Below are 22574 nucleotides of genomic sequence, written 5' to 3'. Positions count from 1 at the left end.
CTTTATGTAAGTAAATAACTAGCCCAAGACTAAACATTGAATTACATGGCAAGCAGGGGATTTAACCCTGGATCTATCTAGGCTTTGTCCACTATGTCATCTACTACACCACACTGGCTTAGGGGCACAAAGATCAGTGGACATAAGGGTTCCTAATTCTACTAAATAGTGGCCCTCCTCTAAAATGTTACTGTCATGTTTGCTTTTTTCCAGTCCCTGGTTGATTCTTCAGTACAAAGAACAGGAGAGTAACAAAGGGTGAATGTAGATGAGCCATAGAGAACACAGAGACCACTATGGAAGCTGCTTCACCATGTTTAGTTCATGTAGGACTCCCTGACCTGAACAGCTCAAGTTAGTCCAATGTCATTCAATCTTGGAAGCTAAGCAGGGTCAGCCCTGGTTTGCATTTGGATGGGAGACCAAGTAGAGTCAGGCACTGGCAAACCACTTCCCAAAGTCTCTCGCCTATGAGGTTGCCATAGGTCAGTTGACAGCACTTTCTACCACCGTCACCAATACAGTCATAGAATCATAGAATTGGAAGGGACCTCCAGGGTCATTTTGTTCCAACGCTCTGCAGAATGTAGGAAATTCATAACTCCCTGCCCACCCACAGTGACCCCAATTCCGTGCCCAGATGATGGCTCCCCAAAACTAGAATCCCTGACCAGTCTGACCTGGATGAAATTCACCTCCTGACCCCAAAAAAGTGACTTCCCTGGGCCTGCGAGAATGGGCCACAAGATCCAAGCACGGACAGAGTACCTTCTTGCCCACCCACTTACGGCCTGCCTAGGTTCACAGTCTCATGGTGAATTCTCAAATACCTCATTGGCTACTATCTGTATTATCTACCACCTGAGATCATTTCTGCAACTCTTTTTTTGGAAACAAAAAAGTGGGTGTTTAAAAGAATAAATCTATAGCAAGAGGAGGAGAAATGACTGTCAACCTGAATTATTTGAGGAAGGGCAAGAGTCACAGCTGAACCAGCAGCTTCATTTGCTAATAGGTCCACCTCCCAAGTCAGCTGTGAAATTTAGTAGACATGCTGAATTATATACCTCTTCGCCAAAAGCACAAATCAGCAGCCATCTCTTTGTGTTTCAACTTTACCCCTTTAGGAATTCTGTCCCACAGCCCATGATGAGGATACTTCCCAAGACACCATGGCAGGAGGAAAGAGAAGGCCAGAATTCCTAGAGAGGAGCTAAAATATATGATATCAGCCTTCCCAGTGCTGCCCAGTATGTTCTCCCTACTACACACAAGCTGCAAAGTACAAAATAAGAAGTGGGTTCAAAATACAGAGACAACAAACATGTTTTATTAATCTGCCTCCCTGAGTCCTGCTGGGCAATCTTCCAAGCAAAGTGTTTGTATATTGGGTATATATCCTTTATATTTTTCAACTTCATGGGTGGTGGATGATGGAGCAGAGTTCCAGCCTACCATACTGTTCAGCCCACCAGTTAAGATACTCCTCCTATGTCCCGTGTTCAGTGCCACTGCCTGGGAAGAGTGGAAAGTAGCATCCAGGGCTTTTTCGGAGATGACACCTTCCTCTTGGAATGCCCAGCATCTTCAAGCTCACCTGGCATCTACCTTACTTTTTTTTTTTAGGTGCCAGGCTAAAACATTTCTTTTAACCTAGGCTTTAACTGAGAAGTTCCATCTTTAAAACAACTGTTTTATGATCCGCTTCTAGGCTAAGGGTGGTTTTACCAATATTGTTTTAGACTACGCAATCATTTTTTTAACGCCGTCTTTAATGGTTTCTTTGTTTTTCTGTTTTATCTAGTAAGCCATTTCGAGCACATCTCTGGCGAGGTGGTACATGTGTTTCCGAAACAAAATAAATAAAGGTCACCGTATGAAGCATTTACTACACTGAGTCTCTCTTTTCATCAGTGTTGGAGAGGTTCTTAAGTGAAAACAGTCTAATCTAGGCTAACCACCAAAAAGGAATTTATTTCTGCTGGATAGGAGAACTGCTTATGCATAATACAAAGTAGGAGAGTGTCATAATGGTAACATACAAAGTTTTGTGTTTTGCGGTTGCTTTTCCTTGTAGACATCAGCAACCTCCTGAGTCAGAAATTAGTGTGGGAAACATTTGTATAGCCCAGCATGACTGGACACCTGAAGGATGCAAAACTTCCATCGTAGCGTATCCCAACAACCTGATTCTGAAAAAAAAACAGTCATTGAACTACGCTGATAGTTGTATGGTGAAAGCTACCTCAGCTCCCAGGATCTCTTGTTACTCTGTATTAAACAAATTGTCTCAAAAGTCAAACATTTTAGGCTTAGCCTAATGATGCAATTGCCTCCAGGAATGTGCCGGGTCTGTGTCCTAGCCCAGATTCACAGCAACTGATTAATATAATATAATTTATTTGTGAAGCACCACAAGCCAATTTCTGGGAGCGGCAGTATAGAAATACATTGATAAATAAATGAATGAATAAATAAATAAGCTGCCTTATGGTAGGTGACCTCCAGAAAATTGCAGCATTTGCCCACCAATGCTCACTTGGTTAGCGGGTGTAATCGTCCTGGAGAGAATTAAAATAAAAACAAGGGCTTGTTTAATTACAGGAAGTTCTGACCATAGAGTTTCCAGCAAATCCTAGAGCTACCCAGAAGTGGCAAAGAATGGCTCTAGGAATCACCATGAACTCTATGGTCAGAAATTCCTGTAAGTAGATGAGCCTGATTTCTCCACAGGTCACTTCCTTACACACACACACACAATGCTACTTGCTAGGTGCTACCTGGCAATCTTATTTATACTGGGTCAGGCAACTGGTCAGTTTAACTTAGTGCTGCCTATTTTTGGTTTGCTGCTGGTCTCCAGGGCATGAAGCAAACAAGGGTCTTGCTCAACAACTTGCAACAGATGTACTGCAGCTGGATATGCCGCCGGGGACCTTCTCCATGCAAATCATATCACTAAGCCATGCCTTACCCCAGTATATTTGTGGTCCACAAACCAGCCTCAATTCACATAACCACATGAGGTTGTTTTGGAACCCACCATCGTCATAAAAACATCAGCACCTATGCATACAGCCTCCAGCGTGGACGTTATTCTTCATAGAAGTGTCACTTCTATCCCCATCAGACCACAAGCCTCCATGCTCTCCTGGAGAACACCGTATACTAACCTTTTTCAACCCTTTGACCATGGAGGAGCCCCAGAAAGAGTTTTCAGGCTTCAAAGAGCCCCAGAAACAGCCCAGAAGTGATGTCAGGTGGCCACACCTTCCTGCCACGCCCAAGGAGGATTGAGGGGAGGAAAGGAGGTGCTTTGAGGCAGGAGTAGGCGTCCAGGTTCCACCCCCATTCCCAGGCATGGTAACCACGTGAGAACACCACCCCCAGGTCAATGGAAGCAGCTGGTTCTCTGCTTTCACAGCAATGTCAGGAACAGTTTGTTGCTGAATCCATTAAGACAGGATATAAATGAAAGGTTGGGGGCTCCTGGGGAGATCTCACAGAGCCCCGGGGCTCCAGTTCACCTCAGGCCATACGTGATCAGGGCCCAGTGTATCTGAGAGACCACCTCTCTACCTATACCCCCAAAAGAGCCTTATGCTCCACCACCTCCAACTGGCTGTGGATCCCTGGCCCCAAAGAAGCACGTGGGACCTCAACATGGGCCAGAGCCTTCTCGGTCCTGGCCCCCATCTGGTGGAATGAGCTCCCCGAAGAGATCAGAGCCCAGCACGAACTTCCACAATTCCGCAGGGCCTGCAAAAGGCAGCTTCTCCACCAGGCATTTGCGTAAGGCCGACCGACTCAAACATCTGCTGTTCCCCCCCAAAGACGCCCTTCCCAGACTGACCAACCTGCCCTGCCCAGGGATTGTCATTGTTATTGTTCTGTTAATAATATTCTGGCTCCCAAGTTATGTTATGATTGTTATTTATGACATTGTTACAATATTCTATGTAAGTATTCCACAAAGTTTAATGTAAACTGCCCAGAGCCGTAGGGAAGGGCGGTATAGAAAACTGAATAAATAAATAAATAAATCCCTGCTCTATCACGAACTGAGCCTCCAGGCAGTGCTGAAAAGTCGAGTGCATGCTTTCCAGCAACTCCCGTATTAATCTATTTCCAAATTCAGCAATGAATATGGACAGAATGTTTTGTCACTCTTCTGCCTCTCTCCCTGCCTACATAAAGAGTTTCTACATGAAATCTAAGGAGTAATTGGCACGGAAGGGGTTTTTTGGGTTTTTTTAATGAACAAGATTTCTAAAGGTCACATTATGGCAACCCAAATTAAGCCATCATGAATGGTTTGTGTGGTAATAAGTACACTCAAGTTAACATGGGCATGGAACATGCAAACATTACATACCTAGCATATCTGACATGGATTCAACTATATACTATGGGGGGGGGGGAGAACTATTGAGGAGAAATCACAGAATCATGGAAGGTACCTCATGGGTCATCTAGTCCAACCCCCTGCACTATGCGGGACACTCACAACACTATCGCTCATCCACTGTCACCTGCCACCCCCTTGAACCTTCACAAAATCAGTCTCTCTATCAGATGGAAATCTAGCTGTTTAAACATTTCCAAAGATGGAGAACCCACCAACTCCCAAGGAAGCCTGTTCCACTGAGAAATCGCTCCGACTGTCAGGAACTTCTTCCGGATGTTTAGACGGAATTTCTTTTCATTCCATTCATTTCATTCCATTCTGGTCTGTCCTTCTGGGGCAAGAGAGAACAACTCTGCTCCATCCTCTACATGGCACCCTTTTAAATACTTGAAGATGGCTATCAGATCCCCTCTTAGATGTTTCATTATTCAACTGGGACATACAACCACAAGGTTTTATTAGGGAAGGGGGTGTGTCGGATATTTACATTTTCATTAGTTCAGTTTTATTCTATCTACAGCCAGGTCGATTGTTCTCACTGTCGGATTTCACTCCATTACTAGATTTCCCACAGACAATAAAAAAAAACAGGGGGAGGGGTAGAAATCAGCATTTTGCATGCAAATGGGCATTGGCAAAACCTAAGCAGGCTTTTGTAGATGCAGATAATTCCCTGATTTGCAGGGCTAAATGCCAGCTTGAAGAGCAAAATGAAGGATTAGAAAATGAACTATTTACATGTCCTACTCAGGAGTCCAGATATAAAATTAAGTACAGTTGTGGTAGCAAAACATGGGTACCGCTAGCTGTAGAGTAACCCATTTCATTTCAGAATATTGAGAACATGCTGCAAAAAATTAACAGGACACTCTCAACCCTATCACTCATCCATGGTTCTGGTCTGTCCCTCTGGGGCAAGAGAGAACGACTCCATCCTCTATATGGCACCCTTTTCAATACTTGAAGATGGTTATCAGATCCCCTCTCAGTTGTCTCCTCTCCAGGATAAACAGACCAAGCTCCCCCAACCTTTCTTCATACGTCTTGGTCTCCAAACCCCTCACCATCTTTGTTGCCCTCCTCTGTATTCATATATCAAAGGTATTAATATAGCTATGGATTATCCCTTGGAAAGGGATGCAAGAAATCGACCTCAAAACAGGGGTTTATAACTCAGCTCTCCAAGTCATAAAAGATGCCCCAGAGTTCACTGGGCCCATTCCCAATGGACATGAACAACACATTAGCCTAGGCTTTCTCAATCAGGGTTTCTCAATAGCCCTGGAAGGTATCCCAAATCGGTGAGAGTTAATTAATTTTATATATATTAAACATTTGGTGAATATTTATTGGGTGATATGACCATATATGGTCATGTCACCCACCCCTGCCAAAATAGCCATTGATGAGCCTGGAGGGTGTGAAAAGGGGAGGGGCCCCAGGTGGGCGTGTCCACAGATCTGCTTCCCAACCATATTAGTCCTGATAACTCAATGTCTAGGGGTTCTCTAGGCCTGAAGAATGTTTCAGGGAGTTCTCAATGATGAAAAAGTTGAGAAAGGCTGCATTAGCCAAACACGCTTGCAATTGTTAGCTCTAGAAACTAGGCCAAGAGTCTATCAGGTCCCACTGAAATAAACTGGAAGGACGCAATATTAAGCTGTGAGACATTAAAGGTAATAGCTTTAATGTGGCATGAGCATTCATGGACTGCAGGGGCCAAAAGCATTGCCCTGAGATGGCAGATTACACACACATGTGGGTAATGAGGGCAACCCTTCCTAACAGAGGGTCATTTGTGACACTTCCCCACCATGCCCAAGTGTCTCAGTGCTATGACCAATCACAACAACAGAAATTGCTGGTAACCCAATCTTCCTAGCACTGCCCAGTTAATTTAACACTTGTAACAGGAGAGAGAGAGAAAATATGGCCTTATCGAAACCAGGACCTTCTCCCTTGTACAGGTGTTAATGAAACATCACAAACCTAAGCAGATTGTGTTACCATCAAGTTACTACTGCTGTGAAAAGGTCATTGCACTTATCTTGTACACAGCTGAGTGGAGTCAAATGTACTCTTGCATTTCACAATGTTCCTACAATCCCTCCCCCCCCCCCCCGTAAACCCCTCTACTAATTTACAGTACCACTTTCTGCATCTGATAGAGCACAGTCTAGGCCAGTCTGAGCTTAAATCCTCAGTAAACCCATTCCTCTTTATTTATTTAAATAACTTTCTCACTTTTTCTACCCAGAGTTGATCCAGAGAAGATCACAGCATTATCTGCCCATTCTCTACTTCGGCAACTATGTCAGGGAGGTTAAGATGAGGAAAAGGGACTGGGCCCAAGGACTCTCAGCAAACTTCCATGGCAGAAGGGTAATTAGAACCTGGGTCTCCCTGATTTTGGTCCAACACACTAACCATTACGTCAAAATGGCTCACAAATTAATATGCCTCCTCTCTGGAATGCTCTATTGTATACATATACATCGATGCACACAAAGAGATTTTATTGTGATGCTGAAGATGCTATCGGTTCTTAGCTAAGCTATACAGAGGTGCAAGGTAAACAGATGGATCAAGAAGTAGTAGTCAGAGTAGTTCAGCAGTGGAATAGACTGCCTAAGGACGTGGTGAGCTCACTGGTGGTCTTTAAGCAGCAGCTGGACAGCTACTTATCCTGGATGCTTTAGGCCAGGGGTAGTCAACCTGTGGTCCTCCAGATGTTCATGGACTACAATTCCCATGAGCCCCTGTCAGCAAACGCTGGCAGGGGCTCATAGTCCATGGACATCTGGAGGACCACAGGTTGACTACCCCTGCTTTAGGCTGATCCTGCATTGTACAGGCGGTGGGACTAGATGGCCTTTATGGCCCCTTCCCACTCGGATTCTATAAGCAGCGGCTGGACAACTTTACTGGATGCTTTAGGCTGATCCTGCATTGAGCAGAGGGTGGGACTAGATGGCCTGTATAGCCCCTTCCAACTCTATGGTTCTATGATTCTAAGCAGCATTTGGACAGATACTTATCATGAATGCTTTAGGCTGATCCTGCATTGAGCAGGGGTTGGACCAGATGGCCTATACGTACCCTTCCAACTCTATGGTTCTGTGATTCTGTAAGCAGTGTCTGGACAGACAATTCTCCTAAATGCTTTAGGCTGATCTTGCATGGAGCAGGGGGTTGGACTAGATGGCCTATATGGACCTTTCCAACCCTATGGTTCTAAGAAGAAGAGGTGGTTTTATGCCCTGCCTTTCACCTTCCCTTCCTCTCCTCATGACAAACTGTGAGGTAATAACCATTGGCTTAGCTGTTAGGGATGCCAGCTCTAGGTTGGGGAAAACCCTGAGCCTCCGGGGAGGGCGGTATATAAGTATGATAAATAAATAAATAAATAAAACCTGGAGACTTTGGGGGGCTGGAGACAAGAGTGGTTGGGATTGGTGGCAGGGAGGGACGTCGGTGGAGTATAATGCTATGGCATCTACCCTTCAAAGCAGATGAGATTCCCAGGTCCCATCTGGAAACTGCCATCCCTTTTAGCTGCCCTATTTCTACACAGCTATTGGACATTAGGACAAGTACAACCCATCGATAGCTTGGCTGAGACTGGACAGGCCTTCTGTTTTTGTAGTGTCATGTTCTATTCCCTCCCTCTGCCAAGTTTTCACTGTAAAGGAGGATTAGTAAGCACTTGCTGACTGCCATACCTGATCACTGTGGGCTGAATTCACCTTGAAGGTAGTAACTAGCAGTCACTTGGTAATCTAAAAGTTGTTTAGGCCTATACAGAATACTGCTGTATGCCACTGGCAGAAATGATCGGGCTCTATAGAAGGTGAAAAAAAAAGAGAGGCGTAGTAAAAGAGAAAGGAAACCAAGGAGGCTAAAGCACATGGGAGGGGGAGGGACTACCAAAGGACAATGGTCCAAGTTTGGTCCTTTCCAGTTGTCACAGTCATGTCTGCCAACTACACATAACAGCGTATGCACAGTACGTATAACTATGTGGTCGCCATGTGCAATGCGTATATTTCCCATGCACAATACAGGTTCAATATGCACCCACTGAATGTTGGGTTTTTCGGTCCAGTAGCACCACTTGGAGATTGGCAAGCCTATACACATCACTTACGACCTAACCCTTTAAACTGGAAAGGCCGGGAAGTTTTTGCGTGCAAAACAGACGGTCTACCACTGAGCCACAACACTTTTTCAGAATAGGTACTTCTTCTCATCACAGAAACAAAAACACTCATAATAAAGCACAGGTGCACATGCTAGCCCCCACTGGAGGCCTTTATCCCACGGTTCTGGTACCCTCAGGTGCCTTTGAATTGCAACTGGGGATGGGATCCGTCCTCTGAGAGTGCACTGAGCACCATTCCTCCTCTCAGAGCATCATGTGTGCTGATTTGGTATCAATGTACCTTATCTGGACAGGACGGCCTCTACAGCTATGTGTGATGCCCTGAGGAACTGCAGGCAAGCTTAGGTTTTCATTACGAAACCTGAAATTCTGCCAGATGTCTCGGAAATGGGCTCAGAGCGGTCAATCGGGCAAAAGCATCTCCGAGGCTCCCAAAAGTTCTAATCCATCCTCAACGCTATTCATTTTTCTGGAACAGATAGAACCCGTGTGTCCAGAAGATTTTTTAAATCTATGCATATTTAATGACAGGCCTCTCTCGGCCCCATCTTGTTCGGAATTCTTCCAGCTATTTATGGAACGAGAGCTACCCCCACCCCCCGTCTTCAACTGTTTGACTTGCAGAATCATAGATTGTTATTACATTCAATAGCTGTCAAACGCACAGGGTCACTGCTTGATCTCTTGCAACCTTCCAGCCTGTTTTGAAGATGCTGAAACTTTACGACCCTCGTGTTTCGACACAAAGCCGTTTTTAGAGGGGAATATGAAATCAAGTCACCCATGGAAAATAGAATATGCATACAATGCAAACCGAAACCATCATAAGGGGCCCTCCTTATAGAATCATAGAATCATAGAGTTGGAAGGGGTCATACAGGCCATCTAGTCCAGCCCCCTGCTCAACGCAGGATCAGCCCAAAGCATCCTAAAGCATCCAAGAAAAGTGTGTATCCAACCTTTGCTTGAAGACTGCCAGTGAGGGGGAGCTCACCACCTCCTTAGGCAGCCTATTCCACTGCTGAACTACTCTGACGTACCGACTTAACGTAACCGACTCCCCAAATGGGAGATGGGGAGGCAGAAACCTACAGCTGGGGTGATTATGGAATTTCAAACTACTTTTAACTGGTTTTAATTGTAATTCCAAAAGGGGTGGTATATAAATGTAATAGTAAATAAATAAAAATAAAAATTTCTCTTGAGGTACGCAAAGTAGATTCCTCATAGAAATGTAGATAGGTTTGCAGACAGAGCATTCAAAACGTTTCCCATGCATTGTCCTGTGTTATTCCCTTAGAACAGCCTGCACGGTACGGTCATTACTATCCTGTATGCATTGATGGTGGAGCTAAAGTGGAAAGATAACAGCCTGCCTATGGCCAACAAGTTCCAGAGACAATACATTTGCAGCTCAGTTTTCTCCTTTTATGCCACAGAGATTGATGGAGGGACCATTTGAATCAAGGTTTCACTGTAGATTACCTTGTACCACATACAAGGAATGACCCACTCTTCTTAAAAGGTAAGGGTATCCCCTATGCAATGAGCCTCTTGTGGCGCAGAGTGGTAAGGCAGCCGTCTGACAGCTTTGCCCATAAGGCTGGGAGTTCAATCCCAGCAGCCGGCTCAAGGTTGACTCAGCCTTCCATCCTTCCGAGGTCGGTAAAATGAGTACCCAGCTTGCTGGGGGGTAAACGGTAATGACTGGGGAAGGCACTGGCAAACCACCCCGTATTGAGTCTGCCAAGAAAACGCTAGAGGGCGTCACCCCAAGGGTCAGACATGACTCGGTGCTTGCACAGGGGATACCTTTACCTTTACCTTATCCCCTGTGCAAGCACCGAGTCATGTCTGACCCTTGGGGTGACGCCCTCTAGCGTTTTCATGGCAGACTCAATACGGGGTGGTTTGCCAGTGCCTTCCCCAGTCATTACCGTTTACCCCCCAGCAAGCTGGGTACTCATTTTACCGACCTCGGAAGGATGGAAGGCTGAGTCAACCTTGAGCCGGCTGCTGGGATTGAACTCCCAGCCTCATGGGCAGAGCTTTCAGACTGCACGTCTGCTGCCTTACCACTCTGCGCCACACTCCTAACCACTACACCAAGCTGGTTGAGAAGATCCGATCTCAGCTCCTCACTTTTACTCTGACAACAGATTACAAAGGCAGCAACTCTCCATGTGAGACCTGGACACAGTAGAATCTTTCTCAACATGTTCAGCAGATATGCCAGGAAATGAACTTGAAATTATTTGCATACAAAGCAGATCGTCTATCCCTGGGCCATATATCCCCCCTCTACCCATTCCAACATTATGAAAACACAGACACAGATATTTCAACCTCTTTTCTATTTTTACTTTTTAACTTTTATTTTTTAGCTTTTTTTAATACTTCAGGTCCAGTCTTAATTGTCCCATTTCTAAAATAAACGCCACAACCTCTTTAACCTTTTTCTCAGACAGCAGATGCTGCGACCCCCTGGTTATTTTAGTTTTACAGCGGAATCACATGAGAGGTCCTAAATGATATGCCGAAAATAAGAGAGTGGCCACGTTAGGGGGAAAGAGAGGCCTTTGAAAAGGATGCTTACAATGAAATCCACCCAGGGGTTGCAGTAGCTTCACTGGAACTCTTCACAGCTTGTGCTAGTCTTTCATCTACCAGAAAAGGGTTCAAAGGGATCTGTTTTGTGGCTGTATTCAGGGAAGGTTACCTGCTGGTGATTGAACCCTCAAAGGCAGTCCGCCCACAATCACAAAGAAAATGCTGCAATTTTATTAGACTCCGTTTTTATCTCCCTAGCCAAAGAAAACTTAAAAACATTTCTGAAGCCGAGAGAACTGAATAGCAGAATCTAGACTACAAGGATACTCATCATTAATATGAGGCTACCATAGAGCCAGACGGATTTAGAAAGGACTCCTGAAGTATGTTAAAGACCCTTGAAAACGCAGTGAGTGTCTATAGAGGGCAGTCCCAAAGAAACAATTATGTCTTTCAGAACCTGCTGACTTCAACTGACAAGGCTGTCTCTTTTTTTTTTTTCTTATTCTTGGGGGAGGTTAGCTGTCACAGGTATTTTGCTTACCTTGACAGTTCCTCTTAATAGAACATTCCACAAAAGCAAAACTTTTAATTATGTAATTATCCAGCTCCTGGGTTTTGCATTTTAGGTTTCCGCTGAATGAAAAGCCGGGGCAAACACGTATTAATAAATACCACTGCTCACTTTGGACTGTGTTCTTCTATCAGGTGTGCTCTGTTCATAGGGAACCACTGGAGTACATGGTCTCTGCTCACACAATTTAAGATCCAGCATGTGGAGAAAAAGGGGTGTCAAGGATAACAGGGAACAGATGCCCATCCAATCCCCCACGTAGTTTGATTTTGTTCCAGTAGGGGATTAGGATCAACAGGTTTAGCCAAAGCCTTCTCAGAAAAGGTGGGTTTTGAAGGGGTGCAAGAGAAGGAGGTGGTATTCTGCATACACAACTCAATGCCAAAGGTCTTAAGCAAGTTCCTGTTATAAGAAGCTGCTTTACAATATAATTAATCTGTCCAGTGCAGTATTTTGCTGCTGCGACTGATGCTGAGCCTCCAAAATTTGGGTTAAGGGCATTTCCAGGTCTGTTGCTTCTAGTCCAGTTTAAATGGAGATTCCTGTGATAAATATGTTATACATTTCTATACCACACTCCCCTAAAGCAGTTCACATGGAATGTAGGGAACTAAACACTGAACTGTTTCCATGTCAATAAGCAACAAGGCAATAATGATAGCAATAACAATCACAACAGAGAATAACAATTTAACATGGTAATATGGCAGCCTTATTTCACCTTTTGACTGGGGAGTAACCCCTGAAAAGTTTTGCAGGGTTGGAGATAGCCCTAAAGCATCACATGGCCACACCTCCCTGCCACACCTCCCTACACACCTCCCTGCCACACCTCCAGGAGTGGCATGCCACCCCTCTGATTCCCTCCAACCTACCCACTCCCCAAAGGTAAACAAAAACCAAATATACCACCTCAATCAGCCCCAACAGCACTCACCCACCTGGAGAGCAGCGGCCTGCTTGGACTCAAATAACAAGCTGCAGCGGCAAACAGGTGCTAGGCCCCAGTCCCCAGCCACCCATCCCTAAGTGGTCCAGCGATCTGCTCTGTTGGGCTGAGCCTGAGGCCTGGGCAGGACCCCCTCTCTCCCTTGAAACCACTCACAGTAAAAAAATTAAAATAATCCACCCACCCAACCCCAAGAGGACTCATCACGCTGGACTCCAGCTGCCACTAACAGATTGACCACGACAGAATCTCAGCCAGCAAAGGTTTGTATGGCCAGGATCCCTCCCCTTCCCACTCCCTCCAGGGCCATCACCGGCCATATGGGGAGGAGGGTGGGTCAATGTGTCCAAATAAGGTGAAAAACACCCATGGTCCTTTTAAAAATATATACTTTTAAAAATTAAATCCCTTCCCACAACCTGTGGAACCCCTCTAGGGCTCTTGAATAACCCTGGTTGGAAAATGCTGGCATGTGGCATAAGACTGACCTAGGGACTGAGTAACCATGGGATCTACTTCCGTTCTGTCTTCCATGGAAGAATTCACTCATGGCCCTTTCAGCGTGCCAGTGAGGAAGGAAAGCCAGTACTCCTGTTCCACCACCGAACGATCAAGTTCCTTTCCAGGTTTTCTCTACAGAAGAGCTCTTTTCTCTGCTGCAGTGCAGATCAGCTGCCTACAACTGATGTAGCCACGGGACTCTTAAGAAGACTTGCTCAATTGTGAGAGCATCAAGGCTGAGAACGTCCAAGGCAACATTCATTTGAACTAAGTAAAAAAAGAACAGCAGCTGTATTAAAGCACAGCTCAGAAAGAACTGGGAAATCCCTCATTTTAAATCTACTTCAGCTGTCTCCAAGCCTCAGTCTTCCCCAGCCTTGCATCTGCAGAACAGAGATCACAATTTCAACTCAGGATGCCAAACTCCAGGTAGGATCTGGGATCCTCCAGAATTATAGCTCATCTCCAGACTACAGGGATCATTCCCCCAGGGTGGATTCTGAAGCACTGCACCCCACAGAGCTCCCTGTTCTCCCCAGGTTTCACCACCAGATCTCCAGAAGCTTCCCAACCTGGGGCTGGCAACCCTATGCTCCCCACCCCTCACAAGTGGCGGGGGGGGGGGGGCTAGCAACCCTAATACCAACCAACCATGCTGTGTCCTTGTAAACACTACTGAGGCAATATGCCATTATTTTGCTATGCTAATTTGTTGACCTAATTTTATTGACCTGTAAGCCACCACGAGACACTTGAGAACAGCGCTATATAAATATAAGCATAGATAAATAAATATATATGTATACACACACACACAGAGGAGGTTTTTTGAACACCCTGAAGTGCTAAACAAATGCAGAATAAAAGTAACAAGTCCAAGGTTCAACAAAAATAAAAACTGGTGACTGGTTTTGAGACCGAACTACATTTACAAAAAGTAAAGCAAAACAGAGGATTTTGGGATCCCCCAAAAATCTCTCATTAGTTATTTACATTTCCCCCTGTGGTTGTGAAAAAGCTGCAAGACATTCCAAGATACTGAAAAGGCATGCTGGGGTAAAATATTTTTTTTGAGGTAAAATATTTTTTATTAAATTATCTAGCATTAAGCACTGTTGGGTTTACATGCCCTTTCAAAGACTATTTCCCCCAGAAGTTCTCCATCTCTGTAGATGCTGCTACGGTAAGCAGGGGGGGGAAATGAAGGTTTCAGCAAATGCAGCCTCATTTTGATTAATATAAAAACCCAGCCTCTTTGCCAGGCCTTTTAAGTAAATGTGCCTATATAAGAACGCTGAATACAGGCTAAAGGAAGGCCTCAATGATAAAGACTGGCCAGGATGGTCTAAAAGAGAAAGATCTCGGCCTGTGCCGTGGCCTCTGCATTGTTAAATTATACAGGCCTCAACCCGGTCGGTACCTGGATGGGAAGCTGCCTAGAAACCCAATTCGTGATTGCTTATTCTTCTGGTTCAGCGGAGGGCTCTTCTCTTCTTTCTGCCTGCTACCCCCAACGGCTCAGGAAAGCAGCAAAAATGATATCAGAATACTCGTTCGTATTGGTGTCACGTCCACAAGGCCTTCTATAAAGACACACACACCCCTGCTTGTTGCCAGGATATTCTATTTATTTCCCTTTCCAGCCCAATTCCCTCCCCCCCCCCCCGCCACTCCACAGGCTCAAAGCAGTTAACATCAGCTTAAGCAATAAAAACAGAGGATAATGCATAAAAAGTTACCCCACAACGGCCTGAAATCTGGGGAATTAAAGTGGATGTAGAAAGTGATTTCCCACCCCCCACCCCCAAAAAGAAAACAATCAGCATAAACCACGCTACGCAAACCTCCGTTTGGATTTTGTGCTGATCTCATAAAGCTGACCACTGTGTGTGTGTGTGTGTGTGTGTGTGTGTGTGTGTGTTTGCCTACCAATGGGTGTTTTTAATCAAATGTTTTATGCCCTGCCCTTCTTTCAAGATGCTCAGGGCATAACAGGTTCCCTCATTTTATCCCCACAACCCCATGAGAAAGATTAGGATGAGCTATTGACTAGGCCAAGGTCAGGCAGTAAATTTTACAACCCAGCAGATACCTGCTCCTGGGTCTCCTTGGTCTAAGTCCAGCACTGTGTGGGCCTGCTAACATTCATCCATTTCCACCACTGACATATTCCCTCTCCCGCCGCCCCCCCCCCCTCTGCAGCCCATTTCAACACAGGAGACGGAACTGGTGCCTCCAAGCTCCTTATCAACTCTACGATTCTCTGAGGGACATCAAAATATCTCCGTAAGATTGCCACACACAGCTAGGCCTTTGGCATGGTGCCCAAAATTTCTGTATTCCTATTTGCAAACAAAGCCCAAGCATAAGTTTTCCTTTAACCATAATTTTTGCCTTTCCACTATCAACCCTGTTCGAGGAAAGCATTAAAAATGGCTACAAATAATGCCTCAAACACACACACACACACCCTTCTGGGAGCCGGTCATAAACAGCTTCTCCCAGCACAATCTCCAACAACAAGAGAGAGAACGGGAGAGATCAGTGTGGTTCCCCCCCCCCCCCAGTTGTCAGCATGCAAGCAAAGATAGCCAAAGGCAGCTAGTACTTCTGTGCTAAACGATTCCCCTCCCACCTTTCCCAAATCATTCTGGCACAGTGAAGCCTCTTTGCCATATGCCACAGCAACAAAACAGGATGCATGCAAAAAGAATCCATGCCCCCAAACAGCAGAACTGAACAGGGGTCCACCTGGGAAAGAAAAGAGGAGGGCCAGCTCCTGATTGAAAAGCTCCAACCAGTCCAGGTCATTCAATAACAATGGAAGGGGGGGGGGAGGCGGGAAGGCAAGCAAATCAGTCTGAATCAGAAGATGAGCAGGTATAATTTAGGGCTGTCAGCTGTCCCTTGTTTTCCTGGCATCTCTTACCCTGAAGGGCAGCCCTGTTTCGAATCATCCACTCTCTGTAGCTTTCCTTTGTTTTGAAATTCTGCTCGGGCAGCCCTAAAAAGGCTGCTTTCTGGAGCAGAAATTGACATAGCAAAGGAAAAAGGAATTAGTCAACTGTTGGGGATGGGATAGAAGGATTGCAAAACACCAGTGACCATTATACTCATTCTCCCCCCCCCCCCGGAAAAAAAACAACAACCCTGTTTTGATTGCCCCAAAGACCTGTTCGGTCGCTCAGTGAGACTGTTTGCATGAGCCCAACACAACCGCTGTCTGTTTTTTTCCCCTGTCCAACAAGCTCTCTCACACCCCCATCTTGATTGGCCTCGCATGAAGGAGACGGGGCATCCTTCAAGCAGCCAACCCGGCGTTGTATTTTTAAAAAGTGCCCAACATACAAACCTGCACCCTCCGCGCTGCTAACATCTTTCTTCTCTTTCTTTCCCAGCCATCTTCCTGTTCTCTCTCGGCCAAAAAACAAAGAGAGACACGGTGGCTGTTTTATAGGCAGGGGTTTGCCATTCACAAGGCTCTTGTGGGGGGGGGGAGTTACGGAGAGCCGAGTGAGAAGGATGGAGGGAAGCGCTGCATTGAAGGACCCGGTGAGGCTCTGCACCAAAAAGGCACCCATGTAAACAAGACTATGGAGCCCAGGTCTGAGCAGACCACAAAGCCGGCCGGAAAGAGGGATGTGCAGGGCTCTGACCTCCAAGAGGCAGGCAAAAACAAAATGTGTATTTTAACAGCAGCAATCGCCACCATTAGCCTGGCCGCTGCAGAAATGCTATTTTGAACATTTCATCCTGTTCCAGTCTCCGGGTTGTCAGAGGCCATTCCTGCAAATCTACATTGATTTCACTGCAGTCTTCATAAGAATTTGTGGGATGCTCTCCCCCCCCCCATCCTGACACGTAACCAATCTGCTTCTTTCCCTCCCTTCCCCCCCCCCATCCTAATAGCATATGGTATTCCTATAAAATGTATCTTGGGCTCAACATGAAAGAGTTATGCAAGACAGTGAGGTTTGGGGGGAGGGGAGGGGAGGAACCCCCCCCCAAAAAAACCAAAACAGCTTCAAATCTTCACCCTCCAGCCATAGACCTACATATCCCACCAAGATAGTTTCCGAGACATGCACTTTTCACATTTATCACTGCTCAGGGGGGTGGGGAGAGGGGAGAGGGGAGTCCCCAGCATTCTAGGTAAATTGAGGGAGGCATAATAATAATAATAATAATAATAATAATAATAATAATAAAATTATTAATAAACTGGACCCCAAACAAATGACAATGATAGCACAGCCCATTTTCACTGGGTTGGAGGGGGGTTGGCTTGACCCCCAAAGCAGCACTGTTGACATTTCCCTCCCTCCCTCCCTCCCTCCCACCCACCCACCCGGCGGCCAGGATCTCCGCATCGCCCCCTTCCCCGCCCGGGAGGCCTGGCCATACGCACCCAAACGAGGGAAGAAGGCAGGCTGCGCCTCCAGGTTGTTCCGACGGCGAGCTCCCTGCCTCTGCCGGCGGTTCCCTTCCCCAACCTGCCTCCCTGCTCCCCCTCCCCCCGGCCACACACACACACACTCTCCTCCCCTCCTCCCCCCTCCTCCCCCCCTCCCCCGGGTCTTGCTCCACAGCCCTCCCTCTGCATCCCCCCGCGCCGCCGCCGCCCCTCACCTACCTCCCCTTCCGCGCCGTCTCCCGGGGCCGGCCACCTTTACGCCGCCTTCGGGCGCCACATCGCCCCCCTGGCGAAGCGGAGGGGAAAGGTGGGCGGGGGGGGGGAGAGAAGAGGATGCGGGCGGGCGGGGGCGGCGGGGATGCGCTCGAGGCGAGGGCTGCAGGTGAGGGGCGGGCGGGCGGGCGGGCGGGGTGGGGGCGCGGGGCGCGCGCGTGCTGAATCACCCTCGCCTAGCGCCCGGCGAGCATTGTGCGCGGCGATGCCGGCTGTACCACTGGGGAGCCTACCCGAGGAGACGGGCGGAGGGCTCGGGGACCGGCGCTGCCATGGCAACGGGAAGGAGCGCCCGTGACGTCAGCGAAGGCCGTGGGGGCGGGGGAGGGCCGAGAGGCAGGAGGAGGAGGACGAGCCTCGGCTGCAGCCCGCGCGGCCGCTCGAGCTGGTGGCCTCGGAGCGCGCGCGCCAGCGCCTGGCCGCCGGATGGGGATGGCACGGGCGCCCGGGGCAAGGGGGGGGGGGGACGGAGGGATGGAGCGGGGCGCGCTGTTGGGGAAGCTTTGGGCGCTCCGGCCTCCTGCGCTTCTTCCAGGGCCCAGGCAGGCAGCCGCGGGCAACTCGGGGAGGCAGAGGGTGATGTGTTGGCAATGGAGGGGAGGCTTCGAAGAAGTCACCCTTCAGCATTTCGACTCATCACCTGGTGATCTCCGAAGTTCCCCTGTCCCTTGAGCCCGAATCAGTTGGCCACTGGCTCTGCAAATCGATTCCGTGAGCTTTTTAATTCTATACATACCACTTCCCCCCTATTTCTTTATACCCCACCTTTGGGGACCCAACGTGGCTGACATAATTTTGTTGTTGTTGTTGTTGTTGTTGTTGTTAGGTGCAAAGTCCTGTCTGACCCATCGGGACCCCATGGACAATGATCCTCCAGGCCTTCCTGTCCTCTACCATTCCCCGGAGTCCATTTAAGTTCACAGCGACTGCTTCAGTGACTCCATCCAGCCACCTCATTCTCTGTCGTCCCCTTCTTCTTTTGCCCTCAATCGCTCCCAGCATTAGGCTCTTCTCCAGGGAGTCCTTCCTTCTCATGAGGTGGCCATAGTATTTGAGCTTCAACAAAACTCATTCTGCCCTTTGTTTTATCCTAACAACAACCCTGCGAGGTAGGTTAGGCTGAGTGTGACTGGCCCAGGATCACCCAGCAAGTGCCCATGGAAGAATGGGGATTTGAACCCAGGGCTGTCCAGCTGCCCAATCCAGTCACTTGAAACTGACCAATAGCACACATTGGTGGGATGCTCCGTTTGTCTTCCACAGTATATTTATTTTATTTATTTATTACACTTATATACCGCCCTCCCCGGAGGCTCAGGGCAGCTTACATAGAACATAGAAACTATACAAGAAACAATCCATATATATAAAGAACCATAACATTAATACTACTAACTGATAATTATAACAGCGGTAACAGTAAGATAAAGGTAAAGGTATCCCCTGTGCAAGCACCGAGTCATGTCTGACCCTTGGGGTGACGCCCTCTAGCGTTTTCATGGCAGACTCAATACGGGGGGTGGTTTGCCAGTGCCTTCCCCAGTCATTACCGTTTACCCTCCAGCAAGATGGGTACTCATTTTACCGACCTCGGAAGGATGGAAGGCTGAGTCAACCTTGAGCCGGCTGCTGGGATTGAACTCCCAGCCTCATGGGAAGAGCTTTCAGACTGCATGTCTGCTGCCTTACCATAGTGCAAACAGGTCCAGGAGCAGAACGCATTGATGGATTTCTGGGAGGGAGGGGGCACGGAGGGAGCAGTTGGGAGTTTGCAGGGGGTCGTGGTTCAGTTCTCCATTCTACTTGTACCATGCTGGGGTCTTAGTAAAGGGCTCAAATCACTTCCAGTGTCCCTGGCCAACTCTGAAACCTCCCATTTAACAATTTGGCTTCCTCCTCATATACCTTCCCCCCCCCCTCTATAAAGGGAAAGCCTCAGTAAGCATAGGTTGGTTTAACCAAATAGGTTTGAGTGTCTAGTTCTTTTCCCTGAAACATGGAAATGCACTCTTGATGTAGAGTTAGGCATAAGCTGAGAATGGTGGCCTCAGATAATATATATTTTAGAGGGTGGGCTCCAAAACAGATATTTGAGAAACACCATTCATTCATTCATTCATTCATTCATTAAATTTTTATACCGCCTTTCCATACGGCTCAGGGCAGTTTACATATAACAACAAGGGGGGATACATGGAACGGCCTAACATATAGTAAAATACAACAACAATAATCAAACAGTGGTTCTGAATAACACAATTTCAGTCGTCTTAAACAACAACAATATAACAGGAATGGTAACTTAGCTAAGGCCCCCAGAGAGGAGCTCCACCTAACAGATTTTTCTTTGCCCCCCCCAGCAGGCCTTTAGATTTTGATTTTCTACAAAACACAATGATTTGACCACTGAGGAAGACCCCCGTGGGTCAAAACGTGTCCTGTCAAGTGCAGCTAGATATGTGTTGTTTTTCTTTGTTTTTAATATATATCACCGGTGCACTTTGCTTAATAAATATTTGTATTGATTTTTTAATACTGTTTTGCAGCTCAGCTTTTGGGTTCCTGACTTCTGTTCAGGCTGGGTTCCGGTTTTCTTTTTTGGTTTTGCACAGATTCATCGGTGACACCTTTGCATCAACCGCAAGAAAGATTTGAGCCAGCCTTGTGGCAAATACGGTGGATTTCTCAAACAGCTGATGAGCAGAGCGGGGGCGGGGGGGAGGGATAAATGCAAGTTTTATTTTGCTGTAGCTCTGCTGGTCTATGACCATAATAAAGATCTGATCTGATAATCGCCATAGATTTGCAATTGCCATGAACTTATCTAATGCTTTGCACAATTTTACCGTGCATTTGATCTTGTGACGGCCTGCGGCCTAGAGCAAAAAAGTCTGCTTGCTAGTTCTTTAAATTCGTTTAAAATGTATTTATATATTAAATGTTGGATGGTCTTATTGCTTTTAAACTTGATGTGAGCTGCCCCGAAATGACGGGTTCAAGAGGGGCAGGCTCTTATAAATATAAATAAATAAATCCAGGATGAGCAGCTTATTCTCCACTCTCCCCCCCCCCCCATCATGCTTATGGATGTGACTACATTTCTTTCAGCTGAGTTCAGGCCAAGGCCCATCACTGGCTATTTGGGGAGGGGGCAAGTCAACCTGCCCAAATAAGGAGAAAACCCCAGGTAAACATTTAAATCTTTTTTTTAAATATATTAAAACATTAAATCCCTCTCCGTAGCTGACATAACCCCTCAGGGATGCTGGCATAACAAAAGTGGGGTGGGGAATGGTGGATCAAGGCAGTGCTTTCAGAACGATATTCCCAGCCCCCTTTTTAAAACCCTTTAAAGGGATTTTCCCCCCTGCTGAGCATCAAACCCCCAGGGTTCGAAGTATCTCCATTCTCCATTGCCTTGGTTGGTAGGGGGTGGAGTGGTACTTTTTTTCCGCCATGTTGGGAATTTTAAAAAAAGTATTTTAATGGGAGTTTTAATGTGGGTTTTAAGACTACTGTTACCCGCCACGAACTTATTAGGGAGTGGCGGGAAATAAATAATAATTATTATTAACATCATCACAGCAGCACAGCTCAATTAGGAAAGGGGGGTTCTGGACTTGGGGGATCAGTGAAATCACCCTGGAAGTAGCAGCTGCTGCTGCCATAGGGAGGTTGCATTACATGCGCCCATGTAGCTGCACCCTACGATGGGGCTGGTCCTGTGTGATCTCCCATTGCCACCGAGAAGTCATTGAGCCATTGGGGGAGTTGGTTGTTTCTGTCATCTTGGAATTTTTGGAGTTATGGTATTGTTCAGATTCCACAGTATGTTTTAGGATGTTTTTAGATTACTGATGTATTATGCTTTTATTGATTGCAAATATAAATATAATTACTAAAGAAATAAATTCTGCCGATCCTCAGATGGCATGAGTGCGTGCACCACCAGAATAGATGCTTCTGCAATGTCACCTTCAACTAAACATCTCCAACCCTAAAGAGACTATTGACTCCTTATCCCAACAGGACTCTACAAGTCTTGAAAGGGCACAAAGTTGAATGACGGGCCTGCCTCCCCCTCTCCGCCCCCCCCCCCGGTTAATGCAAAACTGCTCAGCATTTAGGCTCACGGGTTAATTTCACTGCTAATGCTCAAAACCAATAGGGTCCTCTCTTGTTTTTTCTACAGGAGACTTTTTCCCCCTCCTTCCTTTGCCAACGACGCTGCAGGGCAATCTCTTCCTAACGTTCTGGCTGAAGACCAGCTGGGGTTCTACCACCAACACAGCAGCCCTGTTCACACGTTCGCCTAAGGCGTTCTGCACCGGAGGCTTGGTAGAGGACGTTATCAGCACACACAGCCCTATCGCATTAAGGAACAGTGAGGTCTTCTAGCATTTGAGTTTCCATGGTTACCTCGGGGACAGTGAACTGGATCGTCCCTGGTTTAGTGAGGCTAGCTAGGGCAACCTGGGCCATCCACTTTCCTAGCAGTTCTGTGCTTAACCCCCATCTTAATGGGAGGACGTAAAAGACGTGGCCGACGCCTGTAGTCGTACATCCGTGCCATGGCCATGGGGAGTTTATCTGAACCTTGACAGCATTACTCACTTGGATGGATGGAAAATACTTCGAGCTAGTCCCAGTTCTAAGCGTGGAGCTACTCAGAAAACCCCCTAGCAGAGGCTCCGGAAGTAAATGCAGTTGGCACGCTGCAATTAAGGGCCAGCCTTTCCTTCC

General features: G+C 46.9%; 1 protein-coding gene across 5 annotated transcripts in view; it reads right to left on the bottom strand.

Moving 5' to 3' along the window:
- MAPK10 (mitogen-activated protein kinase 10) overlaps positions 1-18039 on the bottom strand; it is a 216222-nt gene extending 198183 nt beyond the window's left edge. The window contains exon 1 of one of the 5 annotated variants that reach the window (XM_077300996.1): positions 17778-18039. The gene's annotated coding sequence lies outside the window, so the exon portion shown is untranslated. Of the gene's footprint in view, positions 1-16496; positions 16652-17552; positions 17658-17777 lie in introns of those variants that run through there. The other 4 variants (XM_077301000.1, XM_077300999.1, XM_077300997.1 and 1 more) reach the window with 4 other exon arrangements.
- Between the last annotated feature and the right edge of the window lie 4535 nt (positions 18040-22574).

Source organism: Paroedura picta, chromosome 10, assembly GCF_049243985.1.
Source record: "Paroedura picta isolate Pp20150507F chromosome 10, Ppicta_v3.0, whole genome shotgun sequence".
Lineage (NCBI taxonomy): Eukaryota > Metazoa > Chordata > Lepidosauria > Squamata > Gekkonidae > Paroedura > Paroedura picta.
Note: the sequence above shows the minus strand (reverse complement) of the source record. Positions and strands in the feature narration are given on the sequence as shown.